General features: G+C 53.6%; 1 pseudogene; it reads left to right on the top strand.

Moving 5' to 3' along the window:
* Window positions 1-8,481: 8,481 nt before the first annotated feature.
* On the top strand, window positions 8,482-15,871 carry LOC140728750 (cysteinyl leukotriene receptor 1-like; annotated as a pseudogene).
* Window positions 15,872-17,681: the final 1,810 nt, after the last annotated feature.

Below are 17,681 nucleotides of genomic sequence, written 5' to 3'. Positions count from 1 at the left end.
CTCTGCCGTCATTACTGCCAGTATCCTCCTCCAATCTACCTGGGCAAGCTCCTCTCTCGTGCCTCTAATTCCCTTTATTCCATTGTGATACTGATACTTGTGACTTATGCTTCTCACTCTCAAATTGCAGTATGAGTTAAATCATATGATAACTGCCTCCTAAGGGTTCCTTTATAAGATCATAAGATATAGGAGCAGAATTAGGCCATTCGGTCCATTGAGTCTGCTCTGCCATTCAATCATGGCTGATCCAATTCTTCCGGTCATCCCCACTCCCCTGCTTTCACCCCATACCCTTTGATGCCCTGGCTAATCAAGAATCTATCTATGTTGAGTTCCTTAATAAGATCTGGGTTATTACACAACACCCAGTCTAAGACAGCCTTTCCCCAAGTAGGCTCAAGCACAAGCTGCTCTAAAAACCCATCTCACAGGCATTCAACAAATTCCCTCTCTTGTGATCTGATACTGACCTGATTTTCCCAATCCCCTTGCAAACTGAAATCCCCCGTTACAATTGTATCATTACCCTTACTACATGCCTTTTCCAGCTCCCTTTGCAATCTCAACCTCACATCTTGGCTACTATTTAGAGGCCTATATGATTTCCATAATGGATTTTTTTACCCTTGCAGTTTCTTAACTGCACCTACGAAGATTTAACATTCTCTGACCCTGTCACCTCTTTGTGAAGATGTAATTCAAACTCTTACCAACAGAGCCACGCCACCACCTATGCCTTCCTACCTGTCCTTTTGATACAAGATATATCCTTTGATGTTAAGCTCCCAACTATAGCCTTCTTTCAGCCACGACTCAGTGATGCCCATGTCATTCCCACCAATCTCTAATTGCTCCACAAGTTCGTCCACCTTATTCCGAATGCTACCCACATTTAAGTGCAGCACCTTCAGTCCTGTCTTCTTCGTCCTTTTGAATTTTACCTCTGTGGTGCAATTTAACTCTTTTCTCTGTCTGCATTTGTACCCAATCATTGGCTTGACCTTCCTTACATTCATGTTACACCCTCATGTAAACCTGATGGCTCTGTCACACTGGTCCCGTCCCCCTGCCATATTAGTTTAAACCCAAGATCTTAAGGCACAAACTAACGGAGATGGGAGTAGACTCTCACATGGTGGATTGGATAGTGGACTACTTGACAGATAGACCTCAGTATGTGCGGTTGGGAGACTGTAGGTCTGACACGGTGGTCAGCAGCACAGGAGCGCCACAGGGAACCGTACTCTCTCCGGTCCTGTTCACCCTGTACACATCAGACTTCCAATATAACTCGGAGTCCTGCCATGTGCAGAAGTTCGCTGATGACACGGCCATAGTGGGGTGTGTCAGGAATGGACAGGAGGAGGAGTATAGGAAACTGATACAGGACTTTGTGATATGGTGCAACTCAAACTACCTGCGTCTCAATATCACCAAGACCAAGGAGATGGTGGTGGACTTTAGGAGATCTAGGCCTCATATGGAGCCAGTGATCATTAATGGAGAATGTGTGGAGCAGGTTAAGACCTACAAGTATCTGGGAGTACAGTTAGATGAGAAGCTAGACTGGACTGCCAACACAGATGCCTTGTGCAGGAAGGCACAGAGTAGACTGTACTTCCTAAGAAGGTTGGCATCATTCAATGTCTGTAGTGAGATGCTGAAGATGTTCTATAGGTCAGTTGTGGAGAGCGCCCTCTTCTTTGTGGTGGCGTGTTGGGGAGGAAGCATTAAGAAGAGGGACGCCTCACGTCTTAATAAGCTGGTAAGGAAGGCGGGCTCTGTCGTGGGCAAAGTACTGGAGAGTTTAACATCGGTAGCTGAGCGAAGGGCGCTGAGTAGGCTACGGTCAATTATGGAAAACTCTGAACATCCTCTACATAGCACCATCCAGAGACAGAGAAGCAGTTTCAGCGACAGGTTACTATCGATGCAATGCTCCTCAGACAGGATGAAGAGGTCAATACTCCCCAATGCCATTAGGCTTTACAATTCAACCGCCAGGACTTAAGAACTTTTTAAAAGCTATTATTAATGCTTTTTGAGATAGTGATTTAGATGCATATCATATTTTTTAATGAGTTAAGTATTGTATGTAATTAGTTTTGCTACAACAAGTGTATGGGACATTGGAAAAAAAAAGTTGAATTTCCCCATGGGGATGAATAAAGTATCTATCTATCTATCTATCTATCTAAGCCACTCCTGCCAGCTCTAGTAAACCTGCCTGCAAGAATCTGGTCCCCCTCAGATCCAAGTGCAACTTGTCCCTTTTGAACAGGTCACACTTGCCCCGGAAGAGGTCCCAATTACCCAGAAATCTGAATCCCTGCTTCTTGCTCCAATTATTCAGCCACACATTTATCTGCCACCATATTCTATTCCTATTCTCGCTGTCACAAGGCACAGGCAGCAATCCCAGTTACTGCCCTTGAGGTCCTGCTTCTCAACTTCCTTCCTAACTGCCTGTATTCTGTTTTCAGGACCTTCTCCCTGTGTCGTTGGTACCAACGTCTGTCACAATTTCTAGCTGCTCACCCATTTCAGGATATTGTGGAGGTGATCAGAAATATTGCAGGCCCTGGCAACTGGGAAGCAAACTACCATCCGTGTTTCTTTTTCACATCCACAGAATTGCCTATTTGTCCCCAAACTATAGAGTCTCCTGTTACTGCTACCATCTTCTTAGGATCCCCTCTCTTCAGAGTCACAGGACCAGACACCGTACCAAAGGCACAGTCACTGTTGCTTCCCTCAGGTAGGTCCTTCCCCCTCACAACAGTACTCAGAATGGAGTACTTATTGTTGAGGGGGAAGGTCACGGGGTACTCTCTACTATCTGATGTTCTCCTGCTGACAGTCTCCCATTTATCTATCTCCTGTGGCCTTGTGTTGGTTACCTTCTTGTAGCACCTGTCTATCACCTCTTCACTTTCCTAAATGGACCAAAAGTCATTGAGCTGCAGAGAGGGAGCTTCACACTGTGTCTGGCCTTGGGAATACGTCATGGGACAGAGCAGAGGGAGCTTCGCTCTGTGTCTGGCCCTGGGAATACGTCATGGGACAGAGCAGAGGGAGCTTCACACTGTGTCTGGCCCTGGGAATACGTCATGGGACAGAGCAGAAGGAGCTTCACACTGTGTCTGGCCCTGGGAATACGTCATGGGACAGAGCAGAGGGAGCTTCGCTCTGTGTCTGGCCCTGGGAATACGTCATGGGACAGAGCAGAAGGAGCTTCGCTCTGTGTCTGGCCCTGGGAATACGTCATGGGACAGAGCAGAGGGAGCTTCGCTCTGTGTCTGGCCCTGGGAATACGTCATGGGACAGAGCAGAGGGAGCTTCACACTGTGTCTGGCCCTGGGAATACGTCATGGGACAGAGCAGAGGGAGCTTCGCTCTGTGTCTGGCCCTGGGAATACGTCATGGGACAGAGCAGAGGGAGCTTCGCTCTGTGTCTGGCCCTGGGAATACGTCATGGGACAGAGCAGAAGGAGCTTCACACTGTGTCTGGCCCTGGGAATACGTCATGGGACAGAGCAGAGGGAGCTTCGCTCTGTGTCTGGCCCTGGGAATACGTCATGGGACAGAGCAGAAGGAGCTTCGCTCTGTGTCTGGCCCTGGGAATACGTCATGGGACAGAGCAGAGGGAGCTTCGCTCTGTGTCTGGCCCTGGGAATACGTCATGGGACAGAGCAGAAGGAGCTTCGCTCTGTGTCTGGCCCTGGGAATACGTCATGGGACAGAGCAGAAGGAGCTTCGCTCTGTGTCTGGCCCTGGGAATACGTCATGGGACAGAGCAGAGGGAGCTTCGCTCTGTGTCTGGCCCTGGGAATACGTCATGGGACAGAGCAGAAGGAGCTTCGCTCTGTGTCTGGCCCTGGGAATACGTCATGGGACAGAGCAGAGGGAGCTTCGCTCTGTGTCTGGCCCTGGGAATACGTCATGGGACAGAGCAGAAGGAGCTTCGCTCTGTGTCTGGCCCTGGGAATACGTCATGGGACAGAGCAGAGGGAGCTTCGCACTGTGTCTGGCCCTGGGAATACGTCATGGGACAGAGCAGAGGGAGCTTTGCTCTGTGCTTGACCCTCAGAGATTCACTCTGTGTCTGGCCCTGGGAATACGTCATGGGACAGAGCAGAGGTAGCTTCACACTGTGCTTGACCCTCAGAGCTTCACTCTGTGTCTGGCCTTGGGAGAGTGTGATGAAATGTAGTGTAGACTCTGTGCTTAACTCTCAGAATGTGTGGAGGGAGATTCACTCTCTGTCTGGCCTGGAAGTGTGTGATCAGACAGTGTGAGGGAGTCACACACTGTGCCTGGCCCTAGGAGTGTATGATGGTTGTGCAGAGGAAGCTTCACACTGACCTCAGGAGAGTGTGATGGGATGGTGTGGAGGGAGCTTCACTCTGTGTCTGACCCCGGGAGTGTGTGATGGGACAGTGTGGAGGGAGATTCACTCTGTGTCTGACCCCGGGAGTGTGTGATGGGACGGTGTGGAGGGAGGGTCACTCTGTGTCTGACCCCGGGAGTGTGTGATGGGACGGTGTGCAGGGAGCTTCACTCTGTGTCTGACCCCGGGAGTGTGTGATGGGACAGTGTGGAGGGAGCTTCACTCTGTGTCTGACCCCGGGAGTGTGTGATGGGACGGTGTGGAGGGAGGGTCACTCTGTGTCTGACCCCGGGAGTGTGTGATGGGACGGTGTGGAGGGAGATTCAGTCAGTGTCTGACCCTGGGAGTGTGTGATGGGACGGTGTGAAGGGAGATTCACTGTGTGCCTGACCCTGGGAGTGTGTGATGGGACGGTTTGGAGGGAGATTCACTCTGTGTCTGACCCCGGGAGTGTGTGATGGGACGGTGTGGAGGGAGATTCACTCTGTGACTGACCCCGGGAGTGTGTGATGGGATAGTGTGGAGGGAGATTCACTCAGTGTCTGACCCCGGGAGTGTGTGATGGGACGGTGTGGAGGGAGGGTCACTCTGTGTCTGACCCCGGGAGTGTGTGATGGGATGGTGCAGAGGGAGATTCACTCTGTGTCTGACCCCGGGAGTGTGTGATGGGACGGTGTGGAGGGAGGGTCACTCTGTGTCTGACCCCGGGAGTGTGTGATGGGACGGTGTGGAGGGAGATTCACTCTGTGTCTGACCCCGGGAGTGTGTGATGGGACGGTGTGGAGGGAGATTCACTGTGTGTCTGACCCCGGGAGTGTGTGATGGGACGGTGTGGAGGGAGCTTCACTCTGTGTCTGACCCCGGGAGTGTGTGATGGGATGGTGTGGAGGGAGATTCACTCTGTGACTGACCCCGGGAGTGTGTGATGGGACGGTGTGGAGGGAGCTTCACTTTGTGTCTGACCCCGGGAGTGTGTGATGGGATGGTGTGGAGGGAGATTCACTCTGTGACTGACCCCGGGAGTGTGTGATGGGACGGTGTGGAGGGAGATTCACTCTGTGTCTGACCTGGGGAGTGTGTGATGGGACGGTGTGGAGGGAGGGTCACTCTGTGTCTGACCCCGGGAGTGTGTGATGGGATGGTGCAGAGGGAGATTCACTCTGTGTCTGACCCGGGAGTGTGTGATGGGATGGTGTGGAGGGAGATTCACTCTGTGTCTGACCCCGGGAGTGTGCGATGGGACGGTGTGGTGGGAGATTCACTCTGTGTCTGACCCCGGGAGTGTGTGATGGGATGGTGTGGAGGGAGATTCACTCTGTGACTGACCCCGGGAGTGTGTGATGGGACGGTGTGGAGGGAGATTCACTCTGTGTCTGACCTGGGGAGTGTGTGATGGGACGGTGTGGAGGGAGGGTCACTCTGTGTCTGACCCCGGGAGTGTGTGATGGGATGGTGCAGAGGGAGATTCACTCTGTGTCTGACCCGGGAGTGTGTGATGGGATGGTGTGGAGGGAGATTCACTCTGTGTCTGACCCCGGGAGTGTGCGATGGGACGGTGTGGTGGGAGATTCACTCTGTGTCTGACCCCGGGAGTGTGTGATGGGACAGTGTGGAGGGAGATTCACTCTGTGACTGACCCCGGGAGTGTGTGATGGGACGGTGTGGAGGGAGATTCACTCTGTGTCTGACCTGGGGAGTGTGTGATGGGACGGTGTGGAGGGAGGGTCACTCTGTGTCTGACCCCGGGAGTGTGTGATGGGATGGTGCAGAGGGAGATTCACTCTGTGTCTGACCCGGGAGTGTGTGATGGGATGGTGTGGAGGGAGATTCACTCTGTGTCTGACCCCGGGAGTGTGCGATGGGACGGTGTGGTGGGAGATTCACTCTGTGTCTGACCCCGGGAGTGTGTGATGGGACAGTGTGGAGGGAGATTCACTCTGTGACTGACCCCAGGAGTGTGTGATGGGACGGTGTGGAGGGAGATTCACTCTGTGTCTGACCTGGGGAGTGTGTGATGGGACGGTGTGGAGGGAGGGTCACTCTGTGTCTGACCCCGGGAGTGTGTGATGGGATGGTGCAGAGGGAGATTCACTCTGTGTCTGACCTGGGGAGTGTGTGATGGGATGGTGTGGAGGGAGATTCACTCTGTGTCTGACCCCGGGAGTGTGTGATGGGACGGTGTGGAGGGAGGGTCACTCTGTGTCTGACCCCGGGAGTGTGTGATGGGACGGTGTGGAGGGAGGGTCACTCTGTGTCTGACCCCGGGAGTGTGTGATGGGACGGTGTGGAGGGAGATTCACTCTGTGTCTGACCCCGGGATTGTGTGATGGGACGGTGTGGAGGGAGGGTCACTCTGTGTCTGACCTGGGGAGTGTGTGATGGGACGGTGTGGAGGGAGGGTCACTCTGTGTCTGACCTGGGGAGTGAGTGATGGGACGGTGTGGAGGGAGGGTCACTCTGTGTCTGACCCCGGGAGTGTGTGATGGGACGGTGTGGAGGGAGGGTCACTCTGTGTCTGACCCCGGGAGTGTGTGATGGGACGGTGTGGAGGGAGATTCACTCTGTGTCTGACCCCGGGAGTGTGTGATGGGACGGTGTGGAGGGAGATTCACTCTGTCTGACCCCGGGAGTGTGTGATGGGACGATGTGTCTGTGACAATATGCCTGCTTCTGCTCCTGATTCTGAGACAGTGATCCAGTGATGGGTTCCTGCAGCTTTGCATTGTGCACCTCACCCCTCTACCATGCACTACTGCAGGGTCTGGATTCATGGAGAAGCAGTCATGGTTGGTGGGAATCAAATCTCCCCCTTTGATCCAAGTTCTTAGCATTGCGCTGAAATTTATCAATCAATAAATTATTACCCTGAACACATATCCTGTCTCCCCCTGACTCTCCTCTTCCCATTTTCCCTTGTGATTCCTCTGTCCCTCTCACCCTTCCCTCTCCCTCACCTTCTCCCTGTCCCTCTGCTCTCACCCTCGCACCTCTCTGTCTCACCCTCTCCTCCGTCTCACCCCTCTCTCCCTCCCTCTCCAACCCCCTTCCCCTCTCTCCCTCTCCATCTCCCCCTCCCTCCCCTATCTCCCCCTCTCCCCTCTCTATCTCCCTCTCTCCCCGTCCCTTCCCCTCTTTCCCCTCTCCTCTCCCTCTCCTCTTGCTCTCTCCATCCCTCCCCTCACCCTCCCTTCTCCCTCTCCCCTCCCTCTCTCACTACCCCTTCCACACCCCTCCCTCCCCTCTCCACCCTACCTCTCTTCTTCCCTCCTCCATCTTCCCCGCTCATCTTCCCGTCTTTTCCTCTCCCCCGCCCTCTCCATCTCCAGCCTTTCCCTGCCCTCTACACCCCCTCTCTACTCCCTCTCCTTCCCCAACTCCTCCCTCCCCTCTCTCCTCCCTCTTTCTTGCTCTCCCTGCCCCTCCCCTCTCCCTCCCCACACCACTCCCGCCCACACCTCTGCCTCTCACCCCACCCTCTCTTTCTGTCTACTGTCCATTTACACCTCCCTCCTCTCACCCTCTCTCTCCTCCCTCCCCCTCCCTCCCTTTTCCCACTCCCCTCCCTCTCTCACCCTCTTCTCCTCCCTCCCCCTCCCTCTCACTCCATCCTTCCACCTCCTCCCCTCCTTTCTTCCTCTCCCCTTCCCTCCTCTCTCCCTCATCCTTCCGCTCTCCATCTCCCACAGCTCTCCCTCCACCCTCCATCTCCCTGCCTCCCCACTCTATCACCCTTCCCCCTCTCCCTCCCCTCTCCACCCCCCCTTCATTCTCCATCCTCCCTTTCTTCCAACTCTCTTTCGCCCCTCCCTCGCCCGTCCCCTCTCCCTCCCCACTCCTTCTCTCCTTCCCCTCTGACTCCCCTTTTCATCTCTCCCTCTTCCCTCTTTCTCTCCTGTCCCACTCTCTCCCCCCTCCGTTCTCCCTCTGCCTTCTCCCTTTTCCCTCCTTCTCCCCTCCCTTCCCTCTCCCCTCCCTCCCACACCCCCACTCACCTTTTTCGTTCCCTCCATCTCTCCCTCCTCCTCCCTCCCTCCCCTCTCCCTCCCCTCCCGACACACCGGCTTCCTTTAGACAGCTGCTCACCGCACGTTTGTTTCATTTTCTCGAAGCGCTGAGCGAATCGGGTCCAGGTGTCAAGGTGCAGGCCTGCCCCCAAACTGGTAAGCGCTCTCTGCCAGCATTTTCTCGTTTAAATCCAACGCCTCGATTTAGAGTTTATTCCTAGAACGAGGGGACGAATGGCCTCCTATGCTGAGGAAGTGTGTGTGTGTGTGTGTGTGTGTGTGTGTGTGTGTGTGTGTGTGTGTGTGTGTCTGCCGCCTTAGCCCCTGACCGTGGAGTCTCCCCTTCCCCCTGCTTCCACCGTGGATCTCCAGGGGAATTTTGCGCTCGGGTTGGAGAGCGCCGATATTCCCCGTTTGCTGTGGGTGGGGAGAGGAAAAAGCAGCAGTCTCCCCTCTCCCCCTAACTCCCCTTCCTCCCTTTCCCCTCTCCCCCTAACTCCCCTTCCTCCCTTTCCCCGCTCCCCCTAACTCTCCTTCCTCCCTTTCCCCTCTCCCCCTAACTCTCCTTCCTCCCTTTCCCCTCTCCCCCTAACTCCCCTTCCTCCCTTTCCCCTCTCCCCCTAACTCCCCTTCCTCCCTTTCCCCTCTCCCCCTAACTCTCCTTCCTCCCTTTCCCCTCTCCCCTAACTCTCCTTCCTCCCTTTCCCCTCTCCCCCTAACTCCCCTTCCTCCCTTTCCCCTCTCCCCCTAACTCCCCTTCCTCCCTTTCCCCTCTCCCCCTAACTCCCCTTCCTCCCTTTCCCCTCTCCCCCTAACCCCTTCCTCCCTTCCCCTCTCCCCTAACTCTCCTTCCTCCCTTTCCCCTCTCCCCCTAACTCCCCTTCCTCCCTTTCCCCTCTCCCCCTAACTCCCCTTCCTCCCTTTCCCCTCTCCCCTAACTCCCCTTCCTCCCTTTCCCCTCTCCCCCTAACTCTCCTTCCTCCCTTTCCCCTCTCCCCCTAACTCCCCTTCCTCCCTTTCCCCTCTCCCCTAACTCTCCTTCCTCCCTTTCCCCTCTCCTCCTAACTCCCCTTCCTCCCTTTCCCCTCTCCCCTAACTCCCCTTCCTCCCTTTCCCCTCTCCCCTAACTCTCCTTCCTCCCTTTCCCCTCTCCCCCTCGTTCTCACACGTGATTTACTGTGGAGACGGGGGCCGGAGGTGCGGTCCTCTCTGTAACTACCCCCCCACCTCCCGTGGAGCTGTGGGTCCCGAAGCTGGCCGCTCTACCTGTTAGCCATCCCCAGCCCGTGGAGCCGGTGTCTGGGGCAAACTCCGGCGGATCAGCGGGGCGCAGAGTCACGGAGACTCAGCTCCTGCACACACGGGTTGCTGCGCAACGGGGAGACATTTGACCAGTATGGGCTTTACGAGCTCCGTGTTAACCCTCCCCGCCACCCCACCTTCTTCCTGCCCCCCCCCCCCCCCCATCTCTCTTCCTCACTCTGCAAATAATTTCCCTCCGGTCTTGCTGCGCGGACCGTAAAACCATAAGACATTAGGAGCGGAATTCGGCCAGTCAGTGCATCGAGTCTGCTCTGCTATTCCATCATGGCTGATTTATTACCCCTCTCAACCCCATTCTCCTGCCTTCTCCTCGCAACATTTGACGCCCCTACTAATCAAGAACCTATTAAACACACCCAATGATTCACAGCCGTGTCTGGCAATGAATTCCACAGATTCATAATCTTCTACTTAAAGAAATTCCTCCTCATCTCTTTTCGCGGGAAATCCTTCTTGTTCTGAGGCTGTGCCATCTGGTCCGAGACTCTCCCACTAAAGGAAACATCCTCTCCACTTTTACTAAGGCTTTCAATATTTAGTAACCTTTGGAGAATCTCTTTGGAGGTTCCACGCTTCCCACGGCATTCCAGAGCTCAACTGCGCTGCACGAAAATCTGATTTTATTGGTTTCACCTCCCTGCCTCTCGCCACTGTACGTGATGGAATCACTTTCTAATCGAGTCTAAATTCCTTTTGATTACCTGCCCGTTCATAGAGAGTACAAACCCAGACTTTCCACAGAACTAGACTTCTTTCCTCGAAGAGGATCACAGCCTTGCCGGGGAGCTGTGCTGCCTGGAGTCCGGGCTTGACGCTTTGACTCTTGATAGGGTCACTCATGCTAAGCAGGCAGAGGCCAGACTAGGAGTGGTCACCGGCCTCCAGGTTCTGGAGTTCAGCTCGGGGCTAACAACCTGACAGGTAAAACTAATTTGTTACGGAAGCAGCAATGAAGAATCCTTCTGCATCTGAACGCGACGGCATTTCCGGACTTGAGTGACTGACAGAGGTCAAAACCGAGCGACTGACACGATGACGGATGCCCTGAACACCGCCAGAGATGGAGGAGCTTCATCGCTGCCCTGAACGGCAGCGGGTTAACGGGCAGAGAGAGAAAAAAAACTTCTTTCCAGGAATTATAGATGTGATGGAAATATATCTTGAGAAATGGGAGGTGAAGCATTTCGGAAAGTCAGTTGGGTTAGCACACATATAAACATAAATGCCACCAGAATGATGGCACAACAGGCCTCTCCTTTTTTCTTCGAAGATTGCGTAGATCCAGCATTTCACTAAAAACTTTGAATAACTTCAATAGATACACAGTGGAGAGTATTCTAAATGGTTGCATCACTGCCTGGTATGAAAATACTAATGCCCAGCAACAGAAATTCGTGGGTACAGCTCAGTCCATCACATGCACACCCCCCTTCCCACCACTGCCACAAGAGGGCAGCACCAATCATCGAGGACCCCAGCGTCCAGGCCATGCTCTCCTCTCGCTACTAGTATCAGGCAGGAGGTACCGGAGCCTTAGGTCCCACGCCCTGTGGCGCATCAGGCGGCAGTTCTGCTGTTTGGCATTTGACTTTCTTTTTACGAGGCCGAGACGCTCAGCCTAGCACGGGTGGGAAGCGTGCAAGGAGCCAGCGGCCGGATACACCGCTGGGTTCAGGAACAGTCATGATTACCTTTCGACCATCAGGCTCCTGAACGAGCGTGGTTAACTTCACTCTGACCTGATTCTATGACGTACAGACCCACTTTCAAGGACTCTATAACTCATGCCCTCTGTGTTATTATTTCGCAGTTTGTCTTCATTTGCACGTTGGTAGTTTGTCAGTTTTCGTTGATGTATAGTTTTCTGGCAATTCTATAGTATGTCTTTATTTTCTTGTAAAGGCCTGCAAGAAAAACGAATTTCGACAGTTATTCCTCAACCGCCAGGCTCCTGAACTGGCGTGGATAACTTCACTCACCTCATTCTGAACAGATTCCACAACCTACAGATTCACGTTCAAGGACTTTACAACTCCTGTTCTCAATATTATTTTTGTTTTGTTTTTGCACCTCGGTTGTTTGTCAGAGTATGTTTCTGTGTAGTTTTTTTCATAAATTATGTTGTATTTCTTTAAAGAAATGTATGCGGTAACATGTAGGTTCTTTGATAATAATGTAATTTGACTTTAATAATGGGGAGAGGTTGGAGAGCCTGGGCTCCCCTCCCCCCCCCGGAGCGAAGCAGGGGTGTGGGGTGACGTTTAATCGGCAACATCTCTGTCCCTTCTATTCACCTGTCTGTATCCTGACTTCTATCCCAAGCTCCACGCAGTTTACTGCATCCCTGCATAATCATACAATGTGTGAACGATGCCGTAGAACATAGAACAGAAGAGCCAACGTGTCTGTGCTGACCAGAATGCCAATCTAAACTAATCCCATCCGTCTGCACGCCATCTACACTCGCAAATCCCATTCCCTGTAGATTTATCAATCTGTCAAAATGACTCTTAAACATTGTTTTCATATTTACCTGCCCCACCACCCGCTCTGTAAAAAAAAACTTGCTTCTCAATTCTCATTTAAACTTCTGTCTCCTCACCTTAAACCTATGCTCACTAACATTTGATATTTTCACTCCAGGAAAAGATTCAATTACCTCCTGTGCCTTTCATAATTTTGAACACTTCTATTAGGTTACTTTTCAACCTTCTCCACTTCGGAGAAAACAAAGTTTGCTCAACCTCTCCTTATAAGTAGTACTCGCTAATGTAGGCAGCACAGGTGATTACAATGATTATAATCAGCCTAATAGACAGGTGAGCAGGAAGGGGTCGGCATCGTCGTTTCTGACTCCCTCTGGTGGCCAGTTCGAGGTGTGACAACAAAGTCTCTGGATCCCTAATGTCTTCATCTTTTTAGATTAGACAGACAGACAGACAGACATACTTTATTGATCCCGAGAGAAATTGGGTTTCGGGTTTCAACTTTATTGTCGTTGTGCTGAGTACAGATACAAAGCCAATGAAATGCAGTTAGCATCTAACCAGAAATGCAAAGAATAGTGTTATTTACAAAATAACTGCATATAAAAAGTGCTGAGACAGTACAATATCGGTGCAATACTGTGATGTGAGATTCAGCAGGGTCACAGCCTCAGGGAAGAAGCTCTTCCTGTGTCTGCTGGTGCGGGAGCAGCGGCTCCTGTAGTGCCTACCGGATGGGAGGAGAGTAAAAAGTCCTTAGTTAGGGTGAGATGCATCCTTGATAATGCTTTTTGCCCTGCCCAGGCAGTGTTTATGGTAGATGTTCACAATGGTGGGCAATTGGGTGCTGATAATCCGCTGGGCAGTTTTCACCACACGCTGGAGTGCTTTGTGGTCCGATAACGGACCATTGCCATACCACACTGAGATGCAGTTGGTGAGTATGCTCTCCAAGGTACAGCGGTAAAAGTCGGTCAGTCTCTTGGGACAGAGGTGAGCTTTCTTGATGCTCCGCAGGAAATAAAGGCACTGTTGCACCTTTTTTTTTATCAGGACGGAGGAGTTCAGGGGCCAGGTGAGATCAGCCTACCACGAGGAGTCTTGATGTTCCTTTAGAACAAGGATGAGGAGGAATTTCCGTAGCCAGAGGGGCAATCTGCAGACGGTTGTGGAGGCCAGGTCATTGTCTATATTTAAAGTGGAGGTTGATAGGTTCTCCATTAGTAAAGGCATCAAAGAAGACAGGAGACTGGGGTTCAGAGGAAAAATATACCAGCATGATGGAATGGCAGAGTAGAATGACCATATTCTGCTCCTATGCCTTATGGTGTACAATGGCGAGAAATGTGGCCCCATTGATGGTATTCCCAATCTCCCCAGAGAGGCTGACCCACCATTCCCTCACTCCATAGAGCGGGAACATCCACAGGAGAACCGTGCACCACCTCCCGTGCTCTCCCACCTCCTGTCAATAACACCCTCTGCCTCCTGTGCACCTCCTCAGCAGAATGCAGAGGAGTTCCTGGGACTGGGGACGCCTCCAAAGTACAACTTCACAGTGGAGGACCTAATACTACCGATTTTCATGTTCCACTCAAACCTACCCCTTCGAGTTCCACCCTTCCCCATTCCATCCATCCCCGTTCCTCCTCTCCTCGTTCCACCTCTCCCCATTCCATCCATCCCCGTTCCTCCTCTCCTCGTCCCACCTCTCCCCATTCCATCCATCCCCGTTCCTCCTCTCCTCATTCCACCTCTCCCCGTTCCATCCATCCCCGTTCCTCCTCTCCTCGTTCCACCTCTCCCCGTTCCATCCATCCCGTTCCTCCTCTCCCCGTTCCATCCATCCCCGTTCCACCTCTCCCCGTTCCATCCATCCCCGTTCCTGCTCTCCTCGTTCCACCTCTCCCCATTCCATCCATCCCCGTTCCTCCTCTCCTCGTTCCACCTCTCCCCGTTCCATCCATCCCCGTTCCACCTCTCCCCGTTCCATCCATCCCCGTTCCTGCTCTCCTCGTTCCACCCTCTCCCCATTCCATCCATCCCCGTTCCTCCTCTCCTCGTTCCACCTCTCCCCGTTCCATCCATCCCCGTTCCTCCTCTCCTCGTTCCACCTCTCCCCGTTCCTCCCCTCCCTGTTCATCGCTCCTCGTTCCAGCCCCCCCGATCCACCCCGCCCCGTTCCACATTCCCATTCCACCTCACCCCATTCCCGTTCTACCTCTCGCCGTTCCCCATTTCAGCCCCTCCCCATTTCCCTCTATCCCGTTCCTACCACCCGGTTCCAGCCCTTCCCTTTCCACCCCTCCGCGTTCATCCCTGCCGTTCCACCCCTCCCCTTCTACCTCCCCCAACTCTCCTCCGTCTCCCACCCCTCCTCCCTTTCCTCCACATTCTTCCCAACTCCCACTGCCGACCTCTCCTCCCTTCTTTCCCCCTCCTACCCCTTCCCCTACCCTTGGTCCGCGGCGTCAGTAATCCCCACCAATGCTGTCCCTCTTCTCGCCCCTCCCACGCAGCACGCTGGTCCCTCCTCCCCCGGGTGGACAGCGATGAACGGGAACATCTCCAGTAACAGCTGCGACATCCACGATTTCAAGATCCCGGTGTTCACCAGCGTCTACAGCGCGGTACTGGTGGTGGGTCTGGCGGGGAACGGCACTGCGCTCTACGTGTTCGTGTGTCTAACCCGCCGCAAGACGGCCAGCACCATCTTCATGATCAACCTGGCCATCTCGGACCTCTTCTTCAACCTGACGCTGCCCTACCGCATCGCCTACTACAGGCTTAACGAGTGGACGCTGGGCACCTTCCTGTGCCGCATCAGCAGCTACGCCTTCTACCTCAACCTGTACTCCAGCATCCTGTTCCTAACGACGCTCAGCGCCTTCCGCTACATCGCCATCGTGCACCCGGTACGCGCCAAGAGTTTGTTGACGGTTCGCAGGCGCTCGCCGTTTGCCTCGCCATCTGGCTCTTCGTGGGGCTTGCCACGGCGCCCTTCCTGTTGGCGACTCCGCACTGGCACCGCGGCCGCCTCCGCTGCTTCGAGCCTCACAACATGAACTGGAAAGTGTTGCTCAGGTTGAACTACATGGCGCTGGTGCCGGGCTTCGTCCTGCCCTTTGGCACCATCCTGGCCTGCTACGCCGGCATCATGCGCCGGCTCTGCTGGCCTACGCAGCGGCTGCACAGGTCGGCGCGCTCCTCGCGGAGACCCATCTGCATGGTGTTCATCGTCCTCTCTTCCTTCCTCTTCTGCTTCTTGCCCTATCACGTCATCCGCAGCGTGCACCTACACCTGATGACGCAGGACCGTCACTGCGGACCCTTCGCCCTGGCAGTGCAGAAAGCCATTGTGGTGACCCTGTGCCTGGCGGCCTCCAACAGCTGCCTCAACCCCTGCTGTACTACTTCGTGGGGGAAAACTTCCGCAAGACCATCAAGAAGTCGGGCATCTTCCGCGCCGTCAAGTCTACGACGTTCTGCACCGGGAGCGCCGCTGTGCCCGACGCTCCGGAGCCTAGTGGCGCCCAGTGCCTCGCCCTCGCCTCTGTGTCCACACAATCCGCCCCGTAAGACGCGCTCTGGCGGGACACAACGCCAGCTTTCAACCGTGTTAGTTCAGTATCTCTTCCACAAAACTTGATTCATTTGCAAAGTTTTATAAAAGTCGGTTTTGTACAGTCTCCTGTGTGAAGAGATTTTATCTCGCTCTTTCTCTCTCTCTTCCCTCTCGCTTTCTTTCCCTCTCTCTCACTTTCTCCCTGTCCCCCTCCCCTTCTGTTCCTCTCCCTTCGCTGTCTAACCCTCTCTTTCCCCCTCTATCCCCCCTTCTCTCTCTCTTTCAACATTGGTTTCAATTTTCAACGGTCAACAGCCACACAACTGCGGACAGTGCAATAGATGTGTGTACACACGGGAGACTGGTTACACGTCCAAGGACCCACGGGAGAGAGACAAGGACGGGCAGGTTAGTGAGGATTAAACAGGCCCTGTCCACTGGCCTCAGATCTAAGTCACCTGCTTTCTGTAACTGGACTTTGCTCAAGGTCGCAAAGAGAGGTGCGATGGTGTTACTGACCTTTGGTCGCGCAGGTGACGGTGAGGATAAAGCCTTAGGCTCAGGGCAACACAGTCGGTCTGGTGCATTGGGCAGAAATGTGGTCAATGGAGTCTGATCCCAAGGAATCTCATTGAAGCCTGCCGAATATTTGAAGGTCTGGCGTGAACGTTGAGAGAGTGTTTTCTAAAGTGGGGAAGTCCAGACCAGAGGACACAGACATGAAGATTAATTTCTTTAGCCAGAGGGCGGCGACTCTGTGGAATTCATTGCCACAGATGGGTGTGGAGGTCAATTCATTGAGTCTATCTAGAGGTTGATAGGCTCTTGATTAGTCAGGCCACGAGGCGAAGGCAAAACAAAGGGGTTGGCGGAGCAGGCTCGATGGGCCGAGTAGCCTAACGGTACACTGGGACCTTGGAGTGTGTCCACGAAGCAACAGGAATGCTTTCCCGTGGAGAGGTCATGCAGGAACGGTGTGGGCAAGTTAAATCACAGTGGGAGCACCAAGCTCGCCACTGCATTAAAGGAACGAGATAGAAACAGAGAAAACCTACAGGCCCTTCGGCCCACAAAGTTGTGCCGAACACGAGGAAATCTGCAGATGCTGGAAATTCAAACAACACACACAAAATGCTGGTGGAACGCAGCAGGCCAGGCAGCATCTATGGGGAGAAGCACAGTCGACGTTTCGGGCCGAGACCCTTCGTCAGGACTAGCTGAAAGGAAAGATAGTAAGAGATTTGAAAGTAGGAGGGGAAATGCGAAATGATAGGAGAAGACCAGAGGGGTTGGTGTGAAGCTGAGAGCTGGAAAGGTGATACAGAGCTGGAGAAGGGAAAGGATCATGGGACGGGGGGCCTCGGGAGAAAGAAAGGGGGAGGGGAGCACCAGAGGAGATGGAGAACAGGCAGATTGATGGGCAGAGAGAGAGAGAAAAAAGGGAGGGGGTAAAAAACAAAAAAACTAAATATGTCAAGGATGGGGTAAGAAGGGGAGGAGGGGCATTAACGGAAGTTAGAGAAGTCAATGTTCATGCCATCAGGTTGGAGGCTACCCAGCCAGTATATAAGGTGTTGTTCCTCCAACCTGAGTGTGGCTTCGTCTCGACAGTAGAGGAGGCCATGGATAGACATATCAGAATGGGAATGGGACGTGGAATTAAAATGTGTGGCCACTGGGAGATCCTGCTTTCTCTGGCGGACAGAGCGTAGGTGTTCAGCGAAACGGTCTCCAAGTCTGTGTCGGGTCTCACCAATATATAAAAGGCCGCACCGGGAACACCGGACGCAGTATACCACACCAGCCGACTCACAGGTGAAATGTCGCCTCACCTGGAAGGACTGTCTGGGGCCCTGAATGGTGGTGAGGGAGGAAGTGTAAGGGCAGGTGTAGCACTTGTTCCATTTACA

The sequence above is a fragment of the Hemitrygon akajei genome, chromosome 6 (genome assembly GCF_048418815.1).
Source record: "Hemitrygon akajei chromosome 6, sHemAka1.3, whole genome shotgun sequence".
Taxonomy (NCBI): Eukaryota; Metazoa; Chordata; class Chondrichthyes; order Myliobatiformes; family Dasyatidae; genus Hemitrygon; species Hemitrygon akajei.
The sequence above is the reverse complement of the archived record's forward strand: the minus strand, read 5'-3'. Positions and strand labels throughout refer to the sequence as shown.